Source organism: Lygodium microphyllum, unplaced genomic scaffold (genome assembly GCF_053477565.2).
Source record: "Lygodium microphyllum isolate KBCC unplaced genomic scaffold, Lygodium_microphyllum_v1.1.10 scaffold_31, whole genome shotgun sequence".
NCBI lineage: Eukaryota > Viridiplantae > Streptophyta > Polypodiopsida > Schizaeales > Lygodiaceae > Lygodium > Lygodium microphyllum.
In genome coordinates, this window is record NW_028229514.1 from 69672 (window position 1) to 96338 (window position 26667).

Below are 26667 nucleotides of genomic sequence, written 5' to 3' on the forward strand. Positions count from 1 at the left end.
AACACAAAATACACCACTTAGGACATAATTGAATCAAGACTAGATCAAAACCTTTCAACATGCATAGACGAATCAACTACGTCTCCCTTGTGCCACGTATTGCATTCATTGATTAGATGAGAAATGTGCAGTGAGGATAGATTTAGGTTTAATAGAATATGGATTTTATCAATTATTATCAATGGGTGATTTTTTAAATTAGGTGATGAACTTTAAAAAGAGAACCGCAGTTCATTTTATCCTTTAAGAAAAAGTATTATGTTTTACGTTGCATTGAGCGAAGCCAAACTTCGATCCCAACTTCATAAGTCTTCAAATGCATATTCATTTGACTCCAATTTAATTTGTATGTAGCACTTTTTGTTGCCAATGTGTGCAAGAATGATGGCAGTTGGTTCATTTTATTGCCAATTAAAAAGTGTGTGTCTTTAGCACATGAACCGCATGCAATGTGGATGGTGGATTCATTTTATTTCATTTAAATTGCTGTGTGTTGAGTGTGGATGCACGTGGAAAAAGTGATCAACTAGTTCATTTTAAGCTTTAAATGTGGCTAGGATGTAGAAAAAATAAAATAAAATATAAATACATGTAGGGTGTGTAAATGCACCCTAATCTGAATTGGCACATAAAAATTGACAGCTATAGAGATAATCAACCTCAAAGCAATCCAAAAGATCCAACAAGCTCAAAATTGATTGCATGAGGGAAAAATACCAAAAAGATCACTTGTATTTTTTTTAAAAAAATCAGATTTGTTTTAGATTTTTAGATATATTTTCTTAATTTTTATTTGATTTTTAATGGGTTGTGTTTGTGAAAACAATAATCAAAAGGTTGAGAACAAATCATGGAAATTTTTTGGATTTTATCCAACTTTTAGGAAAATTTTCAACTATTTTTAAGAATTTTTAATGAAACTTTCATGTTTTTATTAGGGTTTCTAAAAAATTTAATTCTTTTATTTGCAATTTTAAGTTGAAATGCATTAACAAAAATTCTAGTGAATTTTTAGAAACTTTTCTAATTTTATTTAAGTTTTTATGTGTTTATTTGGAGTTCTTTTTATATTTTTTGTCTTTTAACCATTTTAAAATTTTGGTAAATTTGTCCACTGTGATGTCATGGGATTTTATCTTTACAATGTTGAAAATGGAGATGTAGTGGATCATGTAGGTCTACATACTTGGTCTACAAAAGCTTCAAGATAGGTTACAAGACATAAAATAGAGACTCTTTACGTTCATTTTTGTCTGGAAGTCACTTAGTTCAGCAAGTCTACTAGGTTTGAGCACAAGACATGGAATAAGCCTTGTTAGTGACTTAGGTAATTGAAGTGTGGTTGTGTGAAACTTTGGAGTTTTGTGGGAGAGAACAAGGAGATCAGCATGATTTGTGCTGCAAAGCATGGGTGTGGGCTGCAGGGACATATTTGGAGCATAAGTGGAGCTACCAATGGCATGTAACTAGAGTTCAACTCAGAAATGGGCAAGAGGGAGGAGGGAAAGGTAAAGTGTGTCTATTGTATGCATTTTGAGAGACATGAGGAGGGCTATGGTGCTATCCTAAACAGGGAAAAACAGGGAATTCATGACCAACAAGGTCTCTTCTTGCTTCATCTTTATTCTCATGGCTTTTCTTGATGCCAAAATCTTGAATCTTGCTCTCGAGATTTAGCGTACCACTTGGGGCAGCCAAAGGAGTGATTTTCCTTGCTCTATGTGTTGTTTTGGACTGTTCAAAACTGTCATAAACAGGGCAGCCCACAATCCCCTCAATTTGGAAGAGCTTGCAAGTGATCTAAGTGCATGTAAGTTTGGGAATCTCCCAATTCCCATTTTTTGAATACTAAAAAGGTGGCACCTAGAAAACATGCCCATAAGTTTCCCAAAACCATATGATATGACCTATCATTGGATCAAAGTGCTTGAAAAATAGAATCTATTGAGTTATAGTGTGTTTACATCACTGGCAAGTAGTCTCGCTCAAGCTTCCATTCTATAATCTTCAAGAGTTTTTTTTTAATGCCTTCACACCACTAACTCACATTGATCGTGCACTATTTCATATCTTGGTATATGGATTTCCACTTTTGATGGTATCATCTTGCTCATGGTTTTCCAATCCCATTAACTTGATGATACCATTACTTAGAGATTAGATTGAAAGCCACCCTTTCTATTGAACTTTAGATGTAGGTTTGATATGGCATATCTTAGGCAACAAGCCTAGCTAGTGCTTTAAGTGGAAGAGAAGTTGGAAACTCAAGATTTGGACTTTACTTAGGACTACATTGGATAAGCATTATATACTCACACATACCATTCAGAGCTAATAAGATGTGTGACCTAAATTTAGTACACCTAGCTGATTTAGTTGGGTCTACACTCATTTATGGTGCAAGACGAGAAAGTATGGGACCTCAATAGGACTAATTATTGGTTAGAGATCTAAGTTAGAGATTCACCCTAGTCACTAGTTTGACTATTGTGCCACACATGTACAATAGACCAAATTTGTTAGGTGGCATATCACATGCTTGTTAGCTTTGGACCAAGTAGTAGGATGAATTCAATTTCTAGAAAGTGATAACCACAATAAGGAATTGTGGAGGATTAGGGCTATAGAAATCTAAGGAGAAATCAAATCAAAGGCCAAAAGTTTGATCTTAAATTTATTTACAAGATTAGTAAGGAAAACCATGTGATATCATGATTAAACACATGTGAGAGAAGAATATGAGCCCTCATATGAAAGATGCCATGATTGAGAGGTTTCATGGAAAGAGGACATTTGAATCATCACCTCCTATTCTTCTATGCACCCATGATGGTGATTTCATTTTTTGAAATCCTTCCCTTCCCTCTTCACCTCTCTCCATTGTATTCTTGTATTTTTTCCTTCTTCTTTCTCTTGTCTGTTAAAGGATGTAATCGTTATATTTTTGAGAGGAACGGCAAGCTTGGTCTCAAACAAGGTGAGTTCATCTTGAGGCTTAATCCCTTCTCCTTCTACTTTAGGCTCCCTATGTTAGATCTATGTTCTTTGTGTGTTACGACTATATTTATTTTAATCTATTTTTAATCAGCATGACTTTTAAAGAGATCTCCACTAGGATTGTTGGGGGTAGAAGTCACATGCCTTTTAGCATGAAAAAATATGTGAAGTCTCTAAAGATGCACTAAAACATGTGAAATAGATAGAGACGCACTGAAACACCCTCTTTCACATATCCAGAAGTGTGCCTTTCATCACCTCTGTATAAGAACAACTCTTTGTACACTACAAATGTAAGGATGGTTCTCTATACAATGAGGATTGAGATACTATCAGAGAGCATGCTATAAATCACATGTAAACTATAGATGAAATGTGAGGTTACACGCATTTGTTAACACACTAAGTTTTTGAAAATAGAACTACAAGCTCTGTGGATATCTATTTAGAAAACTTCAAATATAGATATATTTTGAAAGATTTTGCATGAAGTTTTGAGCTCTAATATTTTTTTTTAAATTTTAAATATGTTGCTTTATTTATGTACATAGGGACACAAAGGGCATCAAAGAGAAAGAAAAAACAAAGAGAATAATGATGAACAAGGATTTTCACTATTTTATAAATATGAAAAAATCCATAGTTTTTTGTGATCTTGGATTATAGTTTTAATCAATACCTCCACCAAATAATGCATACATCATCATGAGGAGATCCAAATCTTTGTCGAACAAAAGAGTTCGCATGCAACAAGCATCACATGCACCAATAAGACATGCTTATCAGCGCTTTCTAATATTTGCATTTGAAACTCAAAGACAAGCTCAAGAGTAGCTTTCAATTTTCATTGTATTATATGCAAGACAAACTTAGATTTTATGTAAATTCATATTTTAGTTATAATGGAAACAAGAGTACAATTTCCATCTCTTTTCTGTTGTTCATTATATTGTTATGTCAAGCAATGATTTGTGTGCATTTTTTATATAATGTTAAGTTTGTATAAAGAATGTGTAATGCACATGCAAGGGAGGCCAAAAGAAAATTAGGGAGCTACTAGTTGTAGAACTATGGCTTTAGTTGTAGTTCTCTAACTAGCAACTCCTTGGATTCTTCCCCTAGCTTGCATATTTATTGTCATGAGACTGTATTTTTGAAAATAATAGGCAATCTTATCAACAAAGGCACAAAAAATCATGTTCATTTTGCACAAAAAATAGGTGATTTAGACATGTGTCTTTTGATAGTGTCATGGCATTGCAACCACTCCCGAAAACTCAAGGATTACTATTTCATAGGATTCAATGTTCTTAGTGAGTGTCATGTTATCCTATTTATTTGCCATTGTTCCATTACTGTAAGTATTTTTATGAAAGACATGATGCAGAAAGACTCAGTGAATGTGACTATATGCCAAGATTGTGTAAGTGGTAGTGTCCACTAAATATACAACAAGATCCAAAGATGGAGATCAAGATTAAAGAAAATCTATGGTGTGAAAAGGGATTGGTTTATGGGCTACCCATGCCATGGTCAAAAGAGGAGCTCCCAAGGCCAAAAAGCAAGAGAATAAAGGGGTAAAGGTGAAAGGATTTAGGCCTAAAATAAGCATGTGAGGAGAAAAAACTATTGTGCAGCCTGTAAAATTAGCACTGCTAAGGATGTTGATGTCGTGAATAGTGCCATCATGCCACTCGCAAGTGCTAATTGATGAGAAGTAGCTAATAAAAGGCTACACAACCTATAAAGCAAGAAAAAGAAAGCTTCTACTTCGAGAAAATAGGGCTGATATAGAAGAGGGTATACAATAGCACATGTACTATTCTAATAAAGAACTCAACATATAACTTGAATGTGGATACTAGAAGCGAAATCTTTTGCTTATCTATACAGGAGACAGAGCTAGAGGCATAGGCTTGATATACATGAAAATATTTCTTTGGATGATCTTGGATAGCAAGTACTAAGCTTCCTTTGATTTCTATTAGTTGAAATTGACAAGATAGAATAGATTAAGCAGGGAAGCATGTTGTTCATGGCATTCAAGAGCTTCAAACTTGATTCAGGAAGTAGCTATTGGTGGAATCCTTCTCTCTATCACAATGGAATATTTGAATACCATCAAACATAAAGAGAAGAGTGGATTTGGAGCAAGAATGAGGGTTTTTTCATTGTTGTAATAAACTTTCATAAGAGTGCTAAAGTGGTATTTAGTGACCCATACTGCATGGATTTGACAAGATATTATGTTTTTCTACCACTTGGTATGATGTTTGGATGATAGATACTATCTCTTTCCATAGATTTTCTTGATTAAAACATGAATATGTGTTAGCACAAATCCTAGGAAATAGCGGTGAATTGATATGTGCTTGGTCTAAGCTATTGGCTTAGAGTGTTTGGACAATTGTTACATCAATTATTCTTCTTAATCTTTTCTATCTTTACTCTCTACAGCCCTTCTTATCAAATTCAAGAAACCATCCCCTAAACAAAAATAACCACAAAACTAAGGAAAAAACACACAAAATCTATGTGTATGACTCCGCTATTAATCTGAAAACTAAAAGGAAACCATAAATCTCTCTCTTAATAATGAACAAATTCATCATCTTCAACCATTATGCACAAAATAAAGAGCAAAAGGGAAAATAGGAGTTTCTGCACAAAAGACAAAGGAGATACGAGAGAGAAAGATTGGCACCATAAAGGAAGAATGTGTGAATCTTGGAAGAAAGGAAGAAAGAGCCACATAATCAGCCATGCACTCCACCCCACCTTTTTCCCAAAAGACACACAACCCTTCATATTTTTTTTATTTCTTTGATTTTTTTGATCACATTTGTATTTGTAAGGCTTTAGCCCTCACATTTTGAATCTTTCTAACCTTTTGCAAATGCATGCACGTACACTTTTGTGTATACCATTTATTAATGATGGTGGATGTGGCCCCCTCATGTGTAAGGTGTATTTTAGTGCTTTTACAACAAAATTAATATTATTCTCTTTACAAAAGATGGAAATATGGTATATGCATGGACATTTTTGTGCTTCTTTGGGTGTCATCATTTCCTCCCACACAAAATTGTGAAGCGTCCACGTGAACCTTATCAAAGAAGAACCATTTTCTAACACAAAAAACTTCCAAAATTGTTAGTAAAACAACATCAATCACAAGCCCTAGCCATGGTACGGTATAGGGACTCCAAATCCATGACCACTAGACTAACGGAACTCCTGCCTCAATCATACTCCCACACTGAAAAGTTTGCATACTTGTTGAAGGATAGGGTTTATTCTTCCACATGGATGATGAGGACAAGTCCTCCATTCCAATAGAGAAAGAAAGATGACTCCACCATGTAGCTCTGAAGGCACTTGAGAGAAGATGGTTTGGTTGTATGTTTTGCTTTTGTTCTAATTTTTGTCACTTGGAAAATGAAGAAGATGATGTTGATGGCCACCAGAAGGAGGATAAGGATGGGGATGACATGGGTAGACAATGGTATTGCTCAAGGTCTTATTCCTTTGGGGTAGACTAATTTTCTTATTTGTGATGATGCAGGAAAGGTTTTTCACAATGAAAGGAGGGAAGAGTCTAGGAAAATAATGGCATTTGGAAAAACTAAGGGTTTCTAAACAAACCATTAACTTTGTTTCCTTTTTTATTTTCCAAGTCACGCTTTGTGGATGAGGGTTCAAAAGATGCAAGAACAGATCACGACCGACAGGCCAAGGACACTTATCAGTAAAACAAATGGAATGTTGAAGAAGAGGCTGGTGAAAGCCTCTTGCTTGATGGCTCCAATTTGCTTTTGTTCTTATTCTACCTCTTCAATACGCATGGCCAGATAGGGTGTAGTCTTCTGGCTTAGATCTTTCTTTGACCTTTTGTGTTGTGACTATATGCTCTATTGATGGAGAGGAAAGGAGCAATAGGAATTGGGACAACTTAGTGCCCAGAATACCATGTTGTTCTATATGCATCTGTCTCCATCTTGCCAAGTCAAATCTTTGTTACTCGATTCCGATGGCCATTAGAGGGCTACCGATAAGGCCATTAGAGGGCTACCGATAAGGCCATTAGAGGGGGCCGATGGAAACGTCTATGTAAAGTCAAGGCGATCTTGCACTACATCATGGACGAAAAAAGAGGAGGAGAGGGAAGGAGGCCCTTCACTGGACCCATCTAAGGGAGTCCATGACAGGAGATGTCGCACAAGAACATGTATAAGCTCTTGATATCCATTGCATTCTCTTTGCCGCTCTCTTCCACGGGTAATTGATTCTTTGGTTTGTAAAGATGGCAATGGCTAGCAATGCACTATAATGCTTCCTCCATCTCTACTACTAATTTTGCTCCTATCATGTCATCCATCTTTGCTCCTAAATTCTAATTCTATTTTGATTGTTGTCCATATCTAAAGCTACATTAGCGACGATTCAGTCTCTCTCTTTTTCTTTGCATCAAAGGTGAGATACTGACTGAAGTGTGTGCTTGTCTTCCTACTTTTCGATTTCATCTTCCCTTTATGCTTGTTCTCTTCTATTTTGCAGCATTTGTATCATTCAAAAACATTCTTAAGTATCCAACCATCACAAGAAAACTAAAGCACGTGGATGGCAACAAGTCTATGGTGAACTCATATCAAATGCTACAATGGTTGATTAATAGATTGCTCAACTTATTTTCAACACAAGATGGTTGGGGGCTTGATTTATTTTGAAGGATAAATAACAAAGATATGTATAGCCCATGGTAATTAAGTAATATATTTAAATTTTATATCATCAAGAAGAACAACAATAGTGTGTGCTATTTAGAAAGGAAGACATTGTATTGATGTGAACAAGGATGAGCTTCAATTGGCATTTATTAAAATGCAACTTCACAGTGTCCTAGAATTGCCAAATTGTTAGAAATCAAGCTCACCGTCAGTGTGTCCTCATCTATGACCGACGTCTATGACAGCTAGTGTGTACAGCTGTCTACATGTGACTACATTAAATAAGTCGGGTTAGTAGTCAGTCAGTGACCTGACTAGAGTTAGTCAGTCTAGTCTACATTTACACTAGGTCACTTTATCTGGTAGTGAGTGTGTGCTTTTCAGTTGAGTGTGTGGAAATGAAGGAATGAGCTTGAGAGCCTGAAGACTCATGGATATGGAGTTTTTCCCTTTCTCTCTCTCTACTCTTTGAACATGGTATCAGAGCCTCATCCATGAGGCTGTGGGAGAATGGGCATGACAACCTGCAGTGCAAAGGAGATGGAAGTAAGAAATGAGGAAGAAGCTGGACACTTGCAAATGAAGCCATAGTCAAAGGAAGGAATTAGCGTGGACTGCCTTCTGAAAATCGTGGACTGCCTCCTGAAAATCTGCAACCTCTTCTGAAAATCGTGGACTGCCTCCTGAAAATCAGCAACCTGTGTCTGAAAATCGTGGACTGCCTCCTGCAAAACAGTAACCTGTATTTGAAAATCTGCGCCTTGTACTACACTCAAAAGGCATCTTTAGAGCACAAGAATGTGTCAAAGCATGTATACACTGGGTTAAATGTCTTGGAGCTGAGATCTTTTGCTCAGAATACTCAGATCTGAAAATCAATGACAGGCTGAAAACTGTCATACACAGTTGCTCAGTATACTCAGATATGAAAATCAATGACAGGCTGAAAACTGTCATACACAGTTGCTTAGAATACTCAGATCTGAAAATCAATGACATGCTGAAAACTGTCATACACAGTCAATGACAAGTACTATGCATTACTGAAGCAATACAGGTCATCTTGGGGGTTCCATCATCTATGGGAACTGGCCTATACATGCTGAATGCATGGAGAATTGAAGCAAGCAATGAGCATCATTGAAAACTGAATTTTGAAGTTGAAATAAATGCAGTTACACTGTCCTGGTTAATTACAAACAGCTCATGAGATTTATGCCATTGGTCAATGAAGACAGGTTGTCTATGCCTACTCGGATGCTCATGTATTGAACTTGCCACTACCAAGTAAATGTATGACATGGTCAAAAGACATTTTGGAGCTGCTTGGAGCCTGGTATGCTGAATTTTGGTTGACTGCAATTACCTGAAACTGAATTTGTTGACACACTCAGTTTTGGACTTGAAATTGCTGCTGGTTACTCACAGTTTATAGTTTTCAAACTGCATGTATGTACCCTGGTAGTGAGGTTACATAAGCTTAAGCTGAAGCAAACACATAGCTTATGTATTGACAGTTATATCTACAGTTGAGACCACTTGTTTGAGGGTTGTTTTGGGGTGTTAGTGGGCTGAAATACCCTGGTTTTTTTCTACAATTTAGTGCAGAAAACTGTCATAAACTATTACGGAGTGAACTTAGTCAGTCATACTTATTGGACTGCAGGGAGTCGGGCACTTGGTAGACAGTCTATTGCATCATGGCTAATGCACATGGGACTGACAATATCACTCAGACAGTTGGAGAGAAGTTGGATAATAAGAACTTTACATTATGGAAATTCAGAATGAAAAACTTTCTGGTTGGCAGAGGTTATTGGGATTTATGTACAGGAGATGAAGTTGCTCCTGAGTTGCCTACACACAATCCAACAAATGAACAGAAAAGTGCCTACAGGCTATGGAATGAAAGAGCATGCAAGGTGCTGCATTGGTTTTCCTTATATATATCTGATGCTATGCTAATTCAAATCACTGGATGTGAGACTCTGAAGGATGCTTGGGACATACTGATGAAAAATTATGGAACCATGACACATGCAAGAAAGATCCAGTTGAAACAGCAGTTCAACAACATGTCTAGGAATGGCAAGAGCATCCAGACGTATAGCACAGAGATTAAGACCATAGCTGATCAACTTGCTACTATTGGCTCGAGTGTATCAAAAGATGATATGATTGTTGTTGCCTTGAATGGCTTAGGCAAAGAGTACAAAGCTTTTGACACTTCCATTTCTGTCAGAGAAGAGCCCCCTAGCTGGGAAGAGCTAGTTGCTTTGTTGCTGCATGAGGAAGTCAAACTTGGTTTGAATATAGGTTCTAGTGCATCTCAGAGTAGAGACACTGTGTTGTACTCTAGCCAGCGTGGCAGAGGATCTAGAGGTCGTGGTTCATTTCGAGGTCGTGGTGACACTCGTAATACTTACAGACAGCAACAGCAGCAGAGTAATTGGCATGGTGCAAATACACAAGGCCAGTGTGGATCTGGTGGGTTTAGAGGCAGGGGGAGATCACCCTGAGGTAGAGGTGGTGGTTCTGGTTCATGGCAGCCATCTGATCAGTCCAACAAGGACAAGGACTGCCATTATTGTGGTAAGTATGGGCACATAGCGAAGGAATGTTACAAAAAGCAGAATGACATGAAGATAAAAGGGAAACAGCATGGGCATTATGCATCCTCTAGTGGTGGTCAAGATGATCAGGTTGATAGACTCTTTGCCATGCAGCATGTGTCCAAGACTGCGTCAAGGCAGAACAGATATGACAGGTGGTACATTGACTCTGGTGCGTCAAACCACATGACCCCGCATGGAGAGTGGTTTGATGAGATGGTTGCAGGTACACATGGTCATGTATGTACTGGGGATCATACCCAATATGACATAAAGCATAAAGGGATTGTTCCATTGATGATGCCTGATGGCAAGAAGAAAGGCCTGCATGATGTTTTACATATACCGACCATAACAAAGAATTTGTTGTCTGTGGGTCAAATGGCAGAACAGAATCTGCAAGTGAGGTTTAACAAGGATGGATGTTTCATTGAGGAGTATGGAAATGGTTGCAAGCTAATTGCCAAGGGCAGAAGGGATGGCAGGATGTTTACTTTGGAAGCGACCATTCCTGAACTTAAAGCAGCTATGTTTGCTCATGATGAGAGTGCCATCAGAGATGTAGAGATCTAGCACAAGAGAATCGGACATGTCAATGTACAAAAGCTGAAATCTATGCAGCAGAAAGAAGTAGTACTTGGATTACCTAAATTCAAGCATAATGATTTTGGTCATGTATGCCTTGCATGTCAGTTTGGGAAGCAGGCACGGTTTCCTTTCATGAGATATGTAAAAAACAGCACTAGGCCTTTACAGTTGGTACACTCTGATGTCTGGGGTCCTTCACATAATGCTTCCTTTGGCGGTGCACGATATTATGTCTCATTTATTGATGATTTCAGCAGGTACACTTGGCTTTATATCTTGAAACATAAGGATGATGTGTTTGATGCATTCAAAGACTTCAAGAAACATGCTGAAAATGAATTGGGCTGTTACATATCATGTTTGAGATCAGATGGAGGAGGTGAATATGTCTCAAACTACTTTGACAGGTATCTTGCTAAACATGGGATCAGAAGACAGCTCACATGCAGTTATACACCGCAGCAAAACAGTGTTGCAGAGAGGAAAAACAGGGTTTTAATGGAGTCAGCTAGAGCTATGCTGAATGAAAAATGTCTGCCAAATGGTTATTGGGCTGAAGCAGTAGTGACTGCTGTATATGTGCTGAATCGAACCCCTATAGTAGGGATTCATGATGTCACTCCATATGAATGGCTATATGGTCATAAACCTGATATTTCACACTTGAAGGTATTTGGCAGCATTGCATATGTGCATACACCGGATGAGAAGAGGAAGAAATTGGATCCTAAGGCAGTGAAAAGTGTGTTTATTGGATATGCACAGGAATGGAAAGCTTATAAGTGTTATGTACCTTCTACGCATGAGACACTCATAAGCAGAGATGTGGTATTTGATGAGTTAGCATCTTGGTATGGGAATCCTGTTGCAGTGCCTACTGATGGCTCACCCAGTATGAGTCATGCTGAAAATACTCCTGCAGAGAGTACTTCCATGACTGGTCAGACAGGTGATGTATCATCTATAGTGAGTCCTTGGACAGGACGATTACGGAGTCGCACTACTGCATCCACTGACATGGATATGTCAATGAGGGGGAGAAAAAATAAGAGAAAAGAAAAGGTTTTTGAAGATGTAACAGGTCCACTCACTGCAGGTTATGATTCATCTAGCAGTTATAGCTTAGATAGTGAATTGGGGATTCTGTCTGTTATGACGCCAGGTGCTAGACAGAGCTGTTATGTGCCGCCTCATGAGAGGCAAGCTCACAGTGAGCCATAGCTCAGGAGATCAGAGAGGGTCAGACGACCTGTTGACAGGTATACTTACATTGGATATTCAGCCCGTCATTATGCTTATATGACGAAAGTAACAGGTTTTAGAGAACCAAGTAAGTTTGATGAGGTAGTTTCAGATGAGAATTGGCGTGCTGCTATGGATGAGGAATATTCAGCTTTGGCTAAAAATTGTACATGGGATTTGGTACAGTTGCCTGAGGGCAAAACACCTATTGGATGCAAGTGGGTGTATAAGGTAAAATGTAAATCAGATGGATCATTGGAAAGATATAAGGTCAGGCTGGTTGCAAAAGGGTATGCGCAGTAGTATGGTCTTGATTATGAGGAGACTTTCAACCCTGTAGCAAAGATGGCTACAGTTAGAACTGTGATTGCTTTGGCAGCAGCTAGAGGCTAGAAACTATGGCAGATGGATGTAAAGAATGCATTTCTCAATGGAGAATTACAAGAAGAAGTTTACATGGAATAGCCTGAAGGCTATGTACATCCAGAATTTCCAGCACATGTATGTTGGGGGTAAAGGTGCCTCCGCCGTGCCGCCCCGTGTATTACTACACTGACAGTACCCGCCACTGCACACTGCAGGTGGCGGGCGCCTGTCACGTCACTTTATTCTTTATTCTTTTAGTGACAGTTTGAATAAAGGAAGGCCCGGTCACACATTGTGGTTGTTGGAGTTCCCATTTCTTGTCTCTCTCTTTCTTGCTCTTGCTCTCCCGCCATAGCTCGCGTGCAAGCTTCGATCCTTCTCACCTTTCAACTGGTATCAGAGCTTGGCATTCTCTTGCTCGAGCTCGACTCGGTGCTTCCCGACCTTCGCATCGACTCGCTTCATGCATTGGATCTCCATCCCGGCAGCCATATCCGATCTCCCCGAGCTCCCGTCACTCCCCGGCTTCCCGAGCACCTTCCCAGCCTATTGAGGCACCTTCAAGGCATTGATACTGAGGTATTTGATCATTCTTTCATGCTTTTATTTCAGTCTACAGGTTGTAAATAGCAAGGGCAGCCATGGCTTCAAACCCTTGAAGCTTATTCCCCTCATATTGTGCCTTACACCTATCAAGGCTCAAAGAGGCTTGTCATAGGCCTTCGATAGGCCCTTCTTGAGCCCCCCATTACCCCCTTTTCAGCCCATGTGGAGTAGCAGCAAGTTCAGCACCAACAGGGCAGATTGCATCATTTTTTTTCAAGCTGTGAGCACTCATCTACTTCAGCTCCACACTTGGCCATTGCTTCTTGCTCTCTACCTTGATCAAGAGGGCTATAGACTTCATGTTTGATGTCATTCAAGCTTTGGGCATTGGTCTTGATCATTCGGGGCTGATCTCTTTAGATTTGGGACTGTCATAAACTGTCATAACAGGCTGAAAACAGGGCAGCACCATTGGCATTAGCATTTGTTGCTTATACTCCATTCCGGTTGTGCTATTTGATGCCCGTATGCGGTCTACCTGATGCCTAGTGCCTTGGGAATGTATGCACATGATTATGCCATGATTTTGGCCTAAAATATTGGCTGATTTAAGACTGTTATTTACTGTTATACAGTGCTGGAAACAGGGCAGCCACACTTGGCATTGGCATTTGATGCTTATACTCTACTCCGGTTACCTTATTTGATGCTTGTATGCGGTCTACTTCCTACCCGGATGTATTGGGGATGTATGCATTTGGTTTGACCATGATTTTGGCTTGAATTCGGGGCTGAAATCTACTGTTTAGAATAGTAAATACATGCTGGAATAACAGTGGGCTGAAGGTACTTTACATGCTTTGGCACTTACCTACCGATACCGGATGTATGCTTTGAGCTTTGGCATGATGTCTCTGACATTTGGGGACGGCTTGGAGCATATGTATGAGATTATGGGATGCTTTTGAGCTTCGCATTAGCTCCGTCTTCACTGGCATTTGGACCACCTATGCCTCATGTCTCTGCTTGACAGTTAGGCTTTTGCATTACATGCTTTGGTTCGTGACATATGCTATTTGGTTCGTGTATGCCATACCGACATTTGGAGCTTGGATTTGGATGTATTTGAGCATTCCCGGCTTACTTGATCACTGATCTTGGTTGCTATTTGGATGTCATTGAGTTGACCGAGAGCTTATTTGGGCTTATGTATTGCTTCATGGTTAATACGACTGGTGCTTCATGTATGTCATGCTCTCTTGGATGCGCTTGATGCATTGACAGGGTCACTTATCACTGGTGCTTTCTCTTGGGTTTTTTGAGCTTCTCAGCTCGCTTTGTACGCCTTTTGTGCCATGGGAGCATTTTACATGCTTGCTTGACCTTTGACAGTTGCATGCTATTGGAGCACTTACATGTATTTGGAGCAGTTTATGTCTTGAGCAGCTACATACGCATTGAGACTTTGGGATCATACTCCGATCTTTATGGATATGCATTGATGTACTCTTGGTTCACAGGATGCTTATGAGCTGAGTCTCATATTTGGATCTTTCTCTTTGAGCAGACATCTATTTGTGTCAGGTTTTGGCAGTTACAGGAACACTTTGCCTAGAGTGTCTGGGGGTGTGCCTTTCACTGGCAGATGTTATTTTGACATGCTTCGGTGTTGAGCTCATGTTCTTTTCACTGTCATTGGCCTTGCTTATGTCCGTTTCATGCCGGCTTTGGACCTACCATTGTTTGCTTGACATTGGATCCTATTTTGGGACAGTTTGCTCTCTAGACTGCATACCTGCAATTTATTACAGCAAGCAGTTATTGGTGGACTGAGGTGTACTTTTCATGCTGAAATATCCTGATTTGGTGTACCGCACCTAGCACTAAGTGGGCAGCAACTTTTGGCACACTTTGCTTGCCCTTTGGACCCCGTTTTGGTCATTTTTAGGCAGTTTCTGTAGTAAAACAACAAGCAGTTTTGGACTGTTTGGGCATTTCCAGCCTGCATAATGGCGTCATCTTCGCATGATAGTGCCATCTTTACCATTACAAAGTTGGATGGTACCAACTACTCTTACTGGAAGAGTCAAATATGGCAGGTTTTGGTGCAGAAATCTCAGATTAAGCCACTTCAGTTGAGTGGGGAGCAACCTGAAACTATGGACAATGACGACTAACTTGAACTTGATGAGCTATGCAAGTCCACGATTGTATTGTCTCTCACTGAACAGGTACATTATAATGTATTTGAGGAAGCACAGAGTGCATGGGATCTATGGAATAAGATCAAGAATCTTTATGATAAGAAAAGTTCGGCGAGTCAGATGTACTGGTTGAAGCAGCTTATGGATCTGCGCATGAAGGATAATGCGACTATGTCTGCTCACTTGAGCCAGTTCCATGCTATACTGAAGAACCTGACTTCGCAAGATATCACCTTTGGAGAGGAAGTAACTCCTCTTTTCTTGCTTGGGACTCTGAATGAGTCATGGGATGTATTCCGCACTGCTCTTTGTGCCTCTAGTGCTACTCTAAAATTGGCAGATGTTGAGAGTGCTCTTCTTCAAGAAGAGGTGAATCGCAAAAACTTGGATGCCTCTCGTGGTAGTCATGCTTTGACAGTTAGAGGCAGGAATGACAGGAATGATCGTGGTAATAACCGTGGTCGTGACTCGCAGAAGGGTCGGTCTAAATCTCGTGGCAAGTCGCGTAGTAAGTCGCGTGGGCGCAATGCAAATGTCACTTGTCATCATTGTGGGAAAAAGGGCCATATTAGACCACAGTGTCATGAGTTGCGCAAGGATAAGGGGAAAGATAAAGTGCAGGAGAAGTCCTCTGATCGCAGCATAGTACCTGCGAAGTCTAGCGTCAAGATTGAGGAAATTAATGTCACGCAGACTGAGGAGTCCGATGGTAGTGATGAGTTTATACTTGCAGCTAGTTCTTCTGATGCTTCACACTTGATTGAGACACCTAGTATGTATGCACAGTGCTGGTTATTGGATTCAGGTGCGTCCTTCCATGTGACGCCTTACCGTGAGTGGTTTTACTCTTACCGTACTGTATCTGGATCAGTCTGACTTAGAGACGACAGGTCTCTTGACATTGTGGGCATGGGTGATATTCAGTTGCAGTTTTCCACTGGCAGTTCATTTTTGCTTAGGGATGTACGTCATGTACCTGCGCTTACGCGAAGTCTTATGTCTGCAGGACAGCTGGATGATGCAGGATTTCATGTATGTTTTGGGGATTCTGCCTGGAAGATTACTCGTGGCAGACTTGTGCTTGCTAGAGGCGCCAAGTCTGGCAGCCTCTATCCTCTTGTTGTATCTGGGTCCTCAGTTGACCATGTTTTGGTAGTGGGTTCTATCCCACATGTATCACTTTGGCATGCTCATTTAGGGCACATGTCTTTGAAGGGAATGAAAATGTTATCTGGTTTGCAGTATCTTCCGCCTTTGGATTATGCATGTTTTGACTCGTGTGATCATTGTCTTTATGGTAAGCAGAATAGGTCTACGCATAAGAAATTGGGTAGGCCACGCATGAGTGAGCCCTTGGCATTGGTGCATTCCGATGTTTGTGGGCCTATGCCTTGCATGTCTATGGGTGGCGCGAAGTACTTTGTTACCTTCATTGATGATTTTTCTAGGAATATGTGGGCTTATCCCATAAAGCAAAAGTCTGATGTCTTGGCAGTCTTTCAGTGTTGGCTTGCTCTTGTTGAGAACCAGACTGGGTATAGGCTGAAATGCCTTAGGACTGACAATGGGGGAGAATATGTCTCACGTGCTTTTGAGCAGTTTTGTGATGACAGGGGTATTAAGCGTCAGTTGACCGCCCCTTACACCCCCGCCCAGAATGGTTTGGCTGAGCGCATGAACAGGACTATTCAGGAGCGCGTCTGCTCTATGCTTAGCCATGCAGGCCTACCCCAGAGTTTTTGGGCTGAGGCAGTTAGTACAGCAGTGCATGTCATAAACCGATCGCCTTCCAGTGGATTGGATTTCCAGGTTGCAGAGGAAGTTTGGGCTGGTAAGCCACCTCTTATGCGCATCTCCGTGTCTTTGGATGTGAGGCATTCTGCCATGTGCCTAAGGACAAGAGGAGTAAATTGGATCCAAAGAGCATTAAATGCATATTCCTTGGCTATGGTGAGTCAGGAGAGATGGGCTATCGCCTATGGGATCCGCAAGCGCGGAAAATAGTACGCAGCCATGATGTCGTCTTCCATGAAGACAAGTTGCACAGGCAGCCTGAGAAGGTGGTTGAGATCCGCAGAGTGATCTTTCAGGAGAAGCCTAGAGCTCCAGCACAGCCAGTAGTACAGCCTGCAGCAGTTCCTCCACAGGGCCAGGGTATTGGACAGGCAGTTAGACAGGCAGCAGAGCCTACGGTGAGACAGTCTGCTAGAGACAGATGTCCACCTGACAGATTTCAGCCCTCTATGCATTATGTTTTGGTTACAGATGCAGGAGAGCCTTTCACTTATGATGAGGCTATGCGCCGGGGTGACAGTCACTCCTGGGAGAGGGCTATGCAGTCTGAGATAGACTCCCTGCATAAGAATGAGACTTGGGATTTGGTTGCCTTGCCTAAGGGCAAGAAGGCTTTGCCATGCAAGTGGGTGTACAAGCTGAAAAGTACCCCTGGACACCCCAAGCCGGCATACAAGGCTAAATTGGTAGCAAAGGGTTTTAAGCAGGAACATGGTGTGGACTTTGATGAGGTCTTCTCTCCTGTGGTTAAGATGACCACCCTGCGCTTGGTCTTGGCTTTGGTTGCACAGCTTGACTTAGATCTATATCAGATGGATGTCAAGCCGGCTTTTCTACATGGAGACTTGCATGATGAGATCTATATGGATCAGCCTAAGGGCTTTGCAGAACCTGGCAGGGAGCACCTAGTGTGCAAGTTGAAGAAGAGCTTGTATGGCTTGAAGCAGGCACCTAGGGAATGGTATCATAAGTTTGATGCCTTTATGCAGTCACAGGGCTATAGCAGGAGTGCTATGGATCCATGTCTTTACACGAAGAAAGCCCGTGATGGCAGTTTGCTTATCTTGGTACTCTATGTTGATGATATGCTGATAGCAGGGAAAGCTCATGATGAGCTAGATGCTCTTAAATCTCAGCTGAAGAAGAGCTTTGAGATGAAGGATTTGGGACAGGCCTCACATATACTTGGGATGCGCATTAAGCGCGATAGGCATCAGGGGCTTTTGTATCTCTCACAGCGGGAGTACATTCATAAAGTCCTTGAGCGCTTCCGCATGCAGGACATAAAGCCTATTGGCTGTCCATTACCTTCTTATCTGAAGGTATCACAGGCCGATTGTCCGCAGACCGATGAGCAGAGGGCCGAGATGGCCAAGATCCCTTATGCTTCAGCCGTGGGCAGTTTGATGTATGCCATGATAGCCACTCGTCCAGATATTGCACATGCAGTTGGTGTTGTGGCACGCTATATGGCTACACCTGGCAGCAGACATTGGGATGCCGTGAAGGGTATCATGAGGTACCTGAAGGGCACAGCAGATATGTGTATTTGCTATGGCAGCCAGGATACAGGGGTCGTGGGGTACACTGACTCCGATTATGCAGGACATGCAGATAGTAGGAAGTCCACTTCTGGCTATGTATTCACCTATGCTGGAGGGGCTGTCTCTTGGATGTCCAGGGTTCAGAAGTGTACGGCTTTGTCTACCACTGAGGCCGAGTATGTTGCAGCCACTGAGGCTTTCAAGGAGGCCATATGGTTAGGCCGTCTAGTTGCTGACCTTGGGATTGATGCTACACCTACACTGCATTCGGATTCTATGAGTGCCATTCAGTTGGCTAAGAATCCGGTCTTCCATGCGAAGACGAAACACATTGAGGTGAGGTATCACTTCATACATGGTGTCGTGGAGGACAGGTCTATTGACCTTGTCAAGATCTCCACTGACGAGAATCCTGCAGATCTGCTCACGAAGAGCCTCACTACATAGCGCTTTGCCTTCCTCAGGAGGTTGATGGGCGTTGGATGAGATGTCGCCTTTCCTCATCCCTTGTACCTATGTACATTTGTACTGTCTTTTCTTTTTCTTTTCTCTCTCACTAGGGCAGATTCGCCTTTAAGTGGGAGGTTGTTGGGGGTAAAGGTGCCTCTGCCGTGCCGCCCCGTGTATTACTACACTGACAGTACCCGCCACTGCACACTGCAGGTGGCGGGCGCCCGTCACGTCACTTTATTCTTTATTCTTTTAGTGACAGTTTGAATAAAGGAAGGCCAGGTCACACATTGTGGTTGTTGGAGTTTCCATTTCTTGTCTCTCTCTTTCTTACTCTTGCTCTCTCGCCATAGCTCGCGTGCAAGCTTCGATCCTTCTCACCTTTCAATGTATGTCGGCTGAAAAATGCATTATATGGGTTGAAATAGGCACCCAGAGCATGGAATGCTCGCATCAGTTATTTACAGCAACATGGTTTCCGATTGGGAGATGCTGATCATAGTTTGTTTGCGAAGAAGACAGATAGTGGCTATGTTTTTCTAGTTGTCTATGTTGATGACTTAATCATTACAGGAGATTATGAAAATGGGATTGCAGAAATAAAGACATATTTACAGGCTGAGTTTAAGGTCAAGGATCTTGGAGAGCTGAAATATTTTTTGGGGATTGAGGTTGTCTCTACACCTCAAGGCATATGGCTGCTACAGAAGCAGTATGCTCATGACATGTTACAGAAATATGGTATGGCTTATTGCAAGCCTATGGATACGCCTTTGGAGCAGAATGTCAAGCTGCAGGTTGATGTTGGGACAGAGATTGAGAATGTTACTATGTACAGACAGATGGTAGGCAGCTTGATCTATCTCACGATCACTAGACCTGACTTGAGTTATGCTGTGGGGCTGATCAGTCAGTTCATGCAGAAGCCTCGCAAACCAAACTTGGATGCAATCAGAAGAATTCTGAGATATGTAAAGAGTACCACAGATCATGGGCTATTTTATGCATATGGAAAACCTCTTGACTTGATGGGGTACACTGATGCTGACTGGGCTAGTTGCACATATGACAGGAGGTCAACAAGTGGCTATGCATTTGGATTGGGTAATAGCATGATCAGTTGGCAGAGTAAGAAACATCCTACAGTTGCATTGTCTAGTATGGAAGCAGAGTATCGTGGTGCGGCCTATGAAGCTAAGTGGTTACAGAAGTTACTGAATGACTTGGGAGTACACTTGGACAACAAAGTCAAGCTATGCTGTGACAATTTGAGCAGTGTTATGTTAGCAAGCAATCTTGTTTATCATGCAAGATCAAAACACATTGAGGTTCACTACCATTTCATCAGGGAAATGGTTTTAGCAGATCAGATTGACTTGGAGCATGTGAAGACTAAAGACCAGGTAGCAGACATCTTTACTAAATCACTTGGTAAAGATAAGTTCATTCACTTTAGACAGCTACTTGGAGTGATGCAGATGATTTGAGTTTTGTTTTTGAGCTTGAGGGGGAGTGTTAGAAATCAAGCTCACCGTCAGTGTGTCTTCATCTATGACCGACGTCTATGACAGCTAGTGTGTACAGTTGTCTACATGTGACTACATTAAATAAGTCGGGTTAGTAGTCAGTCAGTGACCTGACTAGAGTTAGTCAGTCTAGTCTACATTTACACTAGGTCACTTTATCTGGTAGTGAGTGTGTGCTTTTCAGTTGAGTATGTGGAAATGAAGGAATGAGCTTGAGAGCCTGAAGGCTCATGGATATGGAGTTTTTCCCTTTCTCTCTCTCTACTCTTTGAACACAAATGAGGATGAAGAAGTAGGTGCAAAGGTCATAATAGACATTGAGAAGGTCATGCCTGCATCTAAGGTGTTTAATTAATCATTATATTTTAGAATACTAATAAATTTATGATATATAAACTTTATGATGTCAACATACTAGATTTTCTATTTAAAAAATCATTCAAAAATTATCTAATTTTTTAAAAAATTTAATTCACCATTTTTAAATTTAAGTTTCATATGCTTAAAGAAAATATTTATTATCTAAATCATTTGTGTATTCCTACTACTTCAAAATTCAAGAAAGAAATTCTTAAGGAATGTCATATTTTCCTTTCCTTGCTCATTTTGGATTTTAAAAAACTTAGGACAAAGTCAAGAACTCATTCTTTTGGATAGGGATGAAGAAGTACATTAAAACATTTGTGAAGGAATGTGTAATATATTAAAAGGAAAAAAAAAATCACCTTCACGGTGGCGTGTCGAGCGGGAGCATGTGACGTGGAATGGAGGAGCCAGCAAGCTCCTCGCTGGAGCTTGCTTGGCTCCCTTTCCATGCATGATGACAGGTAAGGGGGGAGGGATTCTCTCCCCCCCTATAAAAATTAGGGAGAGAAGAACGATCGAAAAAGGTTGCCATATCCTGCTGAACAGACGAGGAGAAAGGAGAGAGGGAGAGTTGCTCGTGAGTGCAAGGGGAGGACGCCGTCAGCTGGGAGAGACTATGGTGGATGCAGTCGACGAAAGGGAGTGCTACCCTGCGCTGCTGTCGTGAGGACGGAGCTGTCGCGGCCATCTGTTAATTGCCCCCCCCACGTGGAAGATCCTAGAAGCTTCTATAAAGGAGCTTTTTAAGCCCCCTTTCCCCCTAGCTTTATTACACCCCCTCCCCCGGTTTTAATCCTCCTAAGGCCCTTTCATCCCCCTTCTTGTGCCTTTCCAAAAACCCTTCCATACCCCCCCATGATTTAACCTTTAAGCCCTTTGTTATGGGCTTTGAAACCTTTTCCCCCCGTGTGTCTAAATCCCCCCTTTTCGATGGGTGTTAGAACCCCTATGTTTTACCCATGAAGCTTTTCCCGTAGGCCTTAAAAAAACCCTTTTTTTTCTCCCTGGTGGTAACCCTTATAAGCCCCCTTCCTCTTGAGCCTTGAAACCCATCCCCCTTCGTGTTCTATAAACCCTTAGACCCCCTTTTTGCGTGGATATTGGAATCACCCTCTTTTTTTTTCGCCCTGTGATTAAACCTTCTCTAACCCTTCCCTTGTGGCGTATTGGGAACCCTTTCCTCCAAGTTGACCTAAGGGTCCTTCGACCTTACTTATAACCTTTATGGTTACTATATTCCCTTAGAGTTCTCTCCCGCACCTTGTGTCTTTTCCATCCCTTTTCATTCCTCGTTTGAACAAGTCATTAAAAGGCCATTAAGCCTTCCCCATGGCTTCAATAGGTCTTAGTCGCAAAAGATTCTGAACACCCTTTTTGAATTCCCGAATTCAAGGAGGGAGCCTTCCAAAAACTACTTTGATGGACGGTGAAAGGGAGCGACAGTGGAATTCTAAAAAAGAGTGTAAAGCTACTTCCACGTTCAAAGGACTACAACTGTGATGCCTCCTACGAAAGTCCAAGGAGTAGCTGCGGGAGGTGCATCTCCTGGTATCCATGTGGATATCTCACCCCAAAACCAGATTTTTCTTCTTGGCTTTAATTCAATTTTAAGTCAATCATGCAAAAGGGAAATTGTTAGGGATAGGATATATTTGTCCGAGTTATTTGTAAAGAAGGATTTTAGCTTATTTGAATGAATGATAATGTATAGAACTTAGTTCCTTCTAATAGCATCAAGCATTATAAATTACGAGTAAGATTATCTATTTACTATAGTAGTATATTTCAGTTAAATCATAAAGGTACATAAATTATATCTTGCACCATTAGTCTTATTCCTTTCCGCAACGAATCATTGTAAATGATTAAATTCATGAAAGGTTTCTTTTGTTGCTCAAATTACTAGGAAGTTATCATTGCTAATTGCACATCTTAGCAAGGGAAATGTTTGTTATTTGGCATGAGTTCATCTGCAAGGAAAAATGAAGTTTAAATTGAACTGTATTGACTAAAAAGTAAATTGTCACAAGGATAGCAAAACCGTGACAAGGCGATTAATATTACCTTCCAAAAGATAACTAAACCAATCTAAACATAGAAATATTCATACCCTAAGCACTTGACTACTTTCCTTATTGTAGGGTCAAAAAAAAAATCGTAAAGATAAAGAACTAGGGTTGTCCCCGAGATTCTTAAAAAGAAACCCTAGGCCCGACATACGTCAGCTTAAAGGATCTAAAACGGATTATTCCATCGCAGGACTTGCACAGAAATTACGAAATCATTTAGTCTTGTGATTGATTCACAAGGAGAAGGGGTAAAAACCGTCAACAAGGATGGCAGATCCCTACGCAAGTTATCTTGCAAAAGGACGTATTTTTAGATATCCTTCTAAATAAGGAAAGATGTAAACAGGAAACTAGCATATCTAAGGAACTTTAGGGTTGACCAAGTTAAGTTAATAAGGTACGCCCTACACCGGAATGTAAAGGATCTTGCCTATTTACAAGATACCTTGGGAACGAGTGCTGATACACTCAAAAGGAAAGAACACTTCCTTAGCAGTTTGCCAAACAACACGGTTCATTAATGGAAATGTTTGTGCTTGCTAGAGATTTTAGGGCTCTGTTTGAATTATGAATTACAAATTAAATAAGTACCTATACTTCAGGTTAAAGGCCTGAAGGAAGAGGCAGTTCCAGTTACCCCCGACTACCTGCCTAACCCTAACCAAGGGGGTTGTTCACCGCGCTGGGAACGTGGACCGAACCCGCCGCGAGAGGTCTCTCCGTTGAGCTCTACTTGGAGTAGGAGGACGCTTGGGTGCCAGGGGGGCTCTGGCCGTAAATCCCTCGCCTTCCGAGTCCTGCACAAGAGGCTAATGTGACTCGGGATTGGATCTCGAGGCCCGCATACTAGTCTACGGGCAGAAGCTTGGAATAGTGATCACTATGGATTACTGGATAGCCTTCGGGCAGATTATGGACAAGCCTACGGGCAAAACTCCTTGTATTTCAAAGATAAAAATGATGATATGTTAATAAAGAACTTATTTGATATTGTTTTTTTTCTATGTCATGTGATAAGATTATGTGAAGGAACCAGTGTTTAACGGATTAATTAAAGAAGCTGGTTGTTACATGTCAAACTAATGTGTTAGATAATTAAATAACTAAAACAAACCGAGGAAAGTGCGGAGGATGGGCCATAGGTCCGTCCTGCGGTTGGGTGGTCCCGGTTAGCCGGGAACTTTTCTCAAGGAACAGCGGGATGATCGTCAAAGAAAACGAATAATGAAAGCGATGACCTAGAGTTATGTCTTAACCGATTTACGATGTTTTAGGGGAACGGAATGGGCCTATGCCTTATGGCAGAGAGGTTGAGCTTTGCATCCCTCTCGTTTCCCATTCTCCTTGAACCAAGTGTAGCGTGAACCCGCTTCGGACCTGGCGTTTCTGCGTAAAGTAGTTCGCTCGGGTCTGACGCTAGTTGCTGTTAGTTAATGACCAATCATGAAAACCCTAATTCTGGTCAGTCCTAAGTGGGAATGACCAATATACTTCCGCTACGTGGCAGACGCGGGAAGACCTAGATCGCAAATCCCGTAACATTCCATAGGAGTTCCGGGCGGAGCTTTCTAGACATCCTTTCCAATGAACTACTAAGACGTGTCCTGGATGATACTAGTGGACACGTTACAGTTGGTATCAGAGCCGACCAACAACGGAATTGTTTTTATAAGATCTCAATAAATTGAAGTAAAGAAATTGTTGCTGTCCAAACATTTCATTACCTTCAATGCTGTCTTGCAGAATTATGAAGCGTGGAACAAGTTTTTGGTATTTCGGGTCATGTTTATGACTGCAATGCATTCTCCGCTTTACAAACAAAGAATTGGGATGATGAACATCCTGGAGCATATTTATAATCCATCACCTTTATACATAGAACGAAGATGGACGGGGTCTTCAGGAATCTACTATATAGCCGCCCACCGGTTTGCTTATCTACAGACCAACCTAAAGAGGATCAAGTGGTTGGAAGACTTGAAAGTCGTGAAGCTGTTCATTTTTGTGGAAGCTCACGTAAATTCGACTTTACATATTCAAGGTCGGAGGGTTGAGATGAACTCATATGTATATGAGGAAGTAACCCGTGTAATCCCAGCCGACAGGATTAAAGTGTTGGCCCGCCATGAGAAGTATGGATTCCAACGGAAAGGGTATCCTGAACTTCCAATGAATTATTGATTCCTAAAGATCCATGATCCAAAACCCTACTATTACACAGTTCATGTAGACAAATTCAATACAACGTTGTTCTCCCCAAACTAAATGTAACGATTGGCTTATCATTACATGAAATGTTGTATTCAAAAAGGCCATGCCCATGTAAATATAAATAAAGACTTCTTTTTATCAATATCTGGCTGTGCATAAGAGTTGTTAAAAAGGTTAAGTAGCTACATTGTTTACAAGATAGCTGAGCTAAAAATGAAAGATAAGCTAACGTCGATTATCAAATAATAACGTTAAGAAAACCTTTATATATCCAGGCACAATCCCAGGTACAGGCTCCAAATTTGCCTCCTACATCAAGTAATGCTGTGATCCAGGAGAAGAAGTTCCTCCTCAAGCAGATAAAGCCACCCGAGTTTGACGGGAGAGGCAGATTCGTCCAGGCTGACGCTGAAATTTGGATTGAATCCATGGAGGATTACTTTGAAGCGGCTGGTACTGCACCTACCAATCAGGCCATGCTCGCCAAGTTAAAGCTCACCGGCGGTGAAGCTAGACTTTGGTGGAAGCAATGGTGCAGGGATCAAGGGATTTCAGAGGGGTCCGTTACCTAGGATAAGCTGAAGAAAGCCGTGCAGGGAAGATACTTACCACCTGCATATCGTACGCAGAAAATGAATGAGTTCTACGAGCTAAAATAGCTAGGACTCACTCTTGACGCATACTACTCTAAATTCGTCTCACTTTTAAAGTATGCGCCTCAGATGGACATGACGCAGCAGGTGTCCAAATTTTGTGCGGGCTTAAATCCACCAGTAAATACCCGTCTCGAATCTATGCGTCCATCAGATCTTCAGGATACACTCATTTGAGCGGCGCCTATAATTCAAGAGGTGCAAGCTAGACCAAGGGGTAACAAAACTTGGTCTTATAGTGACCCGAACAGAGGAGCATTCAGACCTCAAATGAAGAGAGTTCAAGGTCATAATCAGGGACAAAGAAAGAAAACAATGACAAATAACGTCAACAACTTTGTTCCTACTCAAAGTAATGGCCGAAACCTCCATTGTTTCCACTGCAACGAACCCGGTCACTTCAAGAGGCGATGTCCCAAGCTCAGCAGGGGACATCGTCAAACGCCTTTCCAAGGAGCAGGCCGTGGTCAAGGAGCCGTTACCCGTGGAAGAGGAAGAACCGCTTGCATTGCCGATAGGCAAAGATGCGAAGAAGAAGAAGAGGAAGATCCGACTATGGGAGCTGAATTCGAAAAAGCAACAATCCATGCCGCTTTACACAATAAAGGGCCGAATCGCCAGTTCTCGGTGATTCAGACACCGTCGGACTATCAAGGTAAAGGTTTCAAAACCTTGATTGATTGTGGCAGTACACATTCCTTTATCTCACCAGCATGTGCAAAAAGATTAGGAATAGCCACAGTAGAAGCACCTACCTTGCTTGTGGAATTAG